The sequence below is a fragment of the Lactuca serriola genome, chromosome 2 (genome assembly GCF_051521515.1).
Source record: "Lactuca serriola cultivar US96UC23 chromosome 2, Lser_US96UC23_V15, whole genome shotgun sequence".
Classification (NCBI taxonomy): domain Eukaryota; kingdom Viridiplantae; phylum Streptophyta; class Magnoliopsida; order Asterales; family Asteraceae; genus Lactuca; species Lactuca serriola.
Window position 1 is genome coordinate 117,617,998 of NC_136409.1, and position 5,166 is coordinate 117,623,163.

A 5,166-nucleotide genomic window follows, 5' to 3' on the forward strand; every position below is an offset into this window, starting at 1 on the left:
GGTCAAGTACATACCAATTATAGTTATGGGCATAGACATCTAATCCAACATCAGGTTCGAACAAATAGTAGTTCCGCGGAAAAATCTATCAGATGCTACCAATTTCCATATAATAATACATATTGTATATTAACTACATAATTTTTTTAAAAAATCAAGGCCCTATATTTTTCGGGGCCCTACGTGGTTGCACCCCCACCACCTGCTTTAGGCCGCCACCCATAACATTATATATCTCATCGTCGCCATCTTATCAACTTATTTAATGACTAGGTGTCCAAGTCAGCAATAAAACTAGTAAAATATATGCTAAATGGTGAAAATGGCAAATTCATCACTAAGTTTTAGTTTAAGACTTATTCGTAAATTAGGGTAAAATAATGAGACTATAATGGAACCAGATAAGTAATGAAATCGATAAACCAGGAAAAATTGGTCAGATCGTCATATTTACCGGTAATTTATTTTTTTCATAGATAAATTTTTGTTTGAAACTTTTTCGTAAATTAGAGTAAAATATTATGGTTTTTCTGAAGATTTTTTTAACAACAATATTTTATAGAAAACACCAAACTAACAAGAATTTAGTAAAACAAACAATTACAAAGAGTCATTTAACAAAAGGTTTTCTAACCACAAAATTTAGGGGTGAGCATATTAACCGAAAAACCGAACCAAAACCAAATTAACTGAAATAACCAAACCATTATTAAAAAAAGATATTGTGGATTTTATATCTGTTTAACCAACTACATATGGTTCGGTTATACTTTTCATCCAAAATCGAACCACTAAAAACCGAACCGAACAAATAATACTAATAAATATTTTTAATATAATATAATATTAAATATATAGTATGTAATTATATTTGTAATTGAAATTTTAAAAGGTAATCATTTGAAATTAAATGGGATAACTAATCTTCTATAATATTAATATAGTTTTAAACAATGAATCGTTTACTTTTTATAACAATGTACTTTATGTTTTACAATTTTTATAGCAAAGTATTGACAAAACTGTAAATTTGGTCCTTGTGGTTTGCAAATTTTTTTTGGATGGGGTCCAAAAAGTTTCCGACTTGCACAGAAGGTCCGAAATCAAAGTTTTTCTAGATTTTTGGTCCAAAAAAATTGAAATTACCTATTTACCCTTTTAATTTCAATTTTGTATTTTCTTTTCTTTTTTATATTAATACTTTATGAAATAAAACTAAAAAACTAATAAGATGACCCCCACTCCACCCCTACCGGTACCTCTCTCTCTCTCTCTCTCTCTCTCTCTCTCTTTCTCTCGTTGCCAGTCCGATGGATGCCAATAAATTGCGGGCAGAGGGACTGAGTGTCGTTGGTTGACGAGAACGAAGCGACGAAGGAAAAGGGGAGGACCTCTGGGGTTTGGCTAGATTGACGGAATGAACGGAAAAAGCAGTGAAGCTTCTTCCTACTCTAATGGTGATGTGCAAAGCATGAAAGGTTCGATCGGCAACGAGGGAGGTCGTCTTTGTGGTTTGACGAAGCCGAAGGGATAAAGGAAATTGTGGATTGTCGCAAGCAGCAACAACGAAGAAGTCGGAGTCCTCGGTGGGTGATATGTGCATATTTAGTTCATATTAAGTACAGATTTTTATTTATTCATTAGCTAAATTATTGCATTTTATGGACAAAAGGTACTTAAAAGTGTTTGAATTATATTTTCAATCCAAAAATGAAGCTCGGAAGCAGAAGGAAGCAGGAGAAGCGGTTGAGAGATCAAGAACGGAACAAAGAAGAAAAACACCAAAAATAATACCTACTTGGCGAGTAGGGTCGACTACTCGGCGAGTCCGATCGAAGAATCGAGAAGATAATGACTCGGGATCCCAGAGACTTATCACAATACGGGGACTGAGAGATGGACACGACGAGTCGCCACCTGACACGACGACGAGTCGATTCGTATATATAGAGATAACTCTTCAGAACGATAGAGGAGAATTCTAGAATAATTCAGAAGAGTTTAGCTGCGATTGAGAAGGCAGAAAAACCCTAGAAGACAACGAGAGAAGCTAGAATTCAATCCCAAAGAAGAATTGAGGCAAAATTTCATCATTCCACTTATTCTTTTGTTTTATCATTATGGTTAAACAATTTGACTCTGTTTGTTTGCTGTTATTTACTTCAGTTATGAGCTAAAACCTTTAGACTTCTGTTTGGGGATACAAAGTTGACAATATGGTTTGATTGATTGGTAGGATTAATTCTAAGTTGGTGAATTTTTGTTATTTTAGCTTGCTAAAGAACCTTGTGTGTGAATAATAATTAATTTTCTGTTAATAGGAAGATAATTGATTAGCATGAACATCTATTGATTATTAACCTCATATGCTATGTGATCACTATGCCATATGTCTAGGATTAATGAATATGATACTAGAATTAATAAGAAAATTGAGTAAATTCATGTGCAAGCTTGTAAGATGACCATCAAACATGAAGTTAATTAAAAGAATAAATTAATTAACTATTGTAAGTCTAAATTAACCTGAATAATTAATCTAGTAAATCTAATTAAACTAGACAACTGGCCACTGTTTAAGTTAGTTTATTTGCTAAGGATTAGTGTAGTGAATGCGAATCTAATCACATGAATCGGTAACCAACGAAAGAATTAATCCATTGCACCATTACCTTGAAATCAACCATAGAATCAACTAAGTTGAACTAAACAGAAGTTCCCTTCCATTTATTGAATCTAGTTAGTATTTTGTTTTCTAGCTTTTAAGTAAGTAATAGTTAGTAAGTTTCTAGTCTTGTAAAACAAGATAAAACCCCTACTTATTAATTAACTTATTATTTAATTTTAATTTGTCGTTCCCTGTGATCGATACCCTACTTATTTAACTATACCACAATTGATAGGTTCACTGCCTTTTGTGTGTTATTTGATAATTAAAAGTAGGTTTAAAACTAAGTGAGTTTGCACACATCAAGTTTTTGGCGCCGTTGCCGGGGAACGGTTCTAAAAATTAACATTAAATTCTAATTTAATCGATCCTTTGTGTGAGATTTATCTCACACACAGTTATTTAAGAAGCAATTCAGTAAGTAGAATTAGTTTTAATAAAATTCTGTTTTTAGAATTTTTTCTGTTTTTGCCTTGAACTCGCCGAGTGCACTCGTGCCGACTCGGCGAGTACATCGCTGTTTCAGTTTTAATATTTTATTTTATTTTTGTTCCTTTTACGCGTTTTTCTGTTCTGTTTACAGTTGTTTCATGACCCGAGGATTTGATACACCTCTGGTCCCCCCCTCTTGAAGACTTGGAATTCGCACTAAGGAAGAGCAAAGGCAAAGCCGTTGGAGAATCCGCTTCTTCAAAGAACTCGCCACTCAAAAACCTCAAGTCCGTTTTCAGCAAGAAGAGGAGCAGCAAATCCGGAGCATCCAGTGCCTCTTTGACTATTGAAGACCCAATTCAAGAAGATATCGAATACGAGACCGAGGAAGAAGAAGAACCCACATTCGAGCACGACTCCGATTTTGAAGACGATTTAGTCATCACTATGGCTAATATCGATGAAGTCCCCATGGGGGAATGGAAGAAGAGGATACGCGATGACACCGGCCCGGGACTTATGCAGCCCGTAATTCCCGCAACCGCCACTTTCGAACTAAAAGGCCATATTCTCGCTCAACTCAAGGAGATTCCTTTTTATGGGAAGGATCACGAAGACGCCTACAAGCACTTGGACGAAGTGAATGATGTGGCCGACTACTTCAATGTACCGAATGTCCCTCGCAAGACCCAGCTTCTTCGCATGCTCCCAGTCACGTTCAATGGAGCTGCAAAGGATTGGCTAAAGTCACTTCCTCCCGGATCAGTCACCACATGGGCCAAGATGAAAGAGGAGTTCATAGATCACTTTTGTCCACCATCCAAAATAGCCAAGCTAAAGAAAGCAATTGCCAACTTCGAGCAACAGCCCGAAGAATCTCTATATGAAGCATGGGAAAGGTATAAGAGTTTGCTTAGAAATTGCCCACATCACGACCTTAATAGCCAACAAGAGGTCTCCATTTTCTACGATGGAGTCAATGTCACCACAAGGCAATTACTCGATTCTCAAGGTTCGCTCACGAAGAAGGCGCCCCCGGTAATCAAGGAGCTAATTGAAGAATTCTCTAAGCACTCTAGAGAATACCACAATCCAAGAAACGAAGTAAGTCGGGGAGTAGTGAACGCGGAAAATGATAGCATAGCGGCGGTGATAGCTAAGCTTGATAGTCTTGATAGAAGAATGAAAAAAATGGATCAAACAATCCATGCTATGAGGGTAAGATGTGAAAATTGTAGAGGGCCCCATCTAACAAAGGATTGTGATTTGGATGAGAATGGAAATAAGAAAGCTCAAGTTTTCTATTCAAGTGGCGATCGATACGACGAAAATTGGCGAAAACCTAAGAAGGAATGGCTCCCATACGAAGAGTATAAGAAGGCTAAGGAGGAAAAATACAAGCAGAAGGAGAGGGGACTATATCAAAGAGAAGAACCGGTAGAAAAGAAAGCTGATTTGGAAGAAATGTTCACTAGATTCATAGCCGCGTCCGAAAAGAGACACAATGATCACGAGGCTGCAATACATGAGACCAGAAACATGCTAAGGAATCAGCAGGCATCCATCCTCAACATTGAGAAATAGCTGGGACAACTTGCACACCAAGTGAACGAAAGAAGACCGGGTCAACTTCCAAGTAATACCGAAACCAATCTAAGAATGGAGAATGTGAGTGCCGTGACCTCCAGCAAGGAAGAAATATTCACAAATACATTGAGAATCTCCAAAAGGAAGACAGAAAGGGCAGAAGAGTCGGCTCCAGCAAAACCCGATTTGACTCGGCGAGTCCCTCTAGTGGACTCGACGAGTCCATGCGTGAATGATAAAACTGTCAGTCCTTTAAAGCCATATAATCCTCCTTTGCCATACCCAATTAAAGCCATTCCTGCGTAAAAAGTTGAAGCATATAAAACCTTCATGAAGCATGTTAAAGCCCTACAAGTTAATGTGCCATTTGTGGAAATGATGCTCCAGACACCCAAATACTTCAACTTGCTAAAAGGTCTTTTTGCTGCTAGGAAAGATTTGGCTGAAGTCGCGGAGATACTATTGGGTGAGCTACCCGA

The 5,166-nt window shown here is 37.2% G+C and overlaps 1 non-coding gene across 1 annotated transcript; it reads right to left on the reverse strand.

The window, feature by feature from the left end:
- Positions 1-3,931: 3,931 nt before the first annotated feature.
- On the reverse strand, positions 3,932-4,038 carry LOC145091175 (small nucleolar RNA R71). The gene has a single exon (XR_013702063.1). It is a non-coding gene; the product is annotated as a small nucleolar RNA R71 (small nucleolar RNA).
- Positions 4,039-5,166: the final 1,128 nt, after the last annotated feature.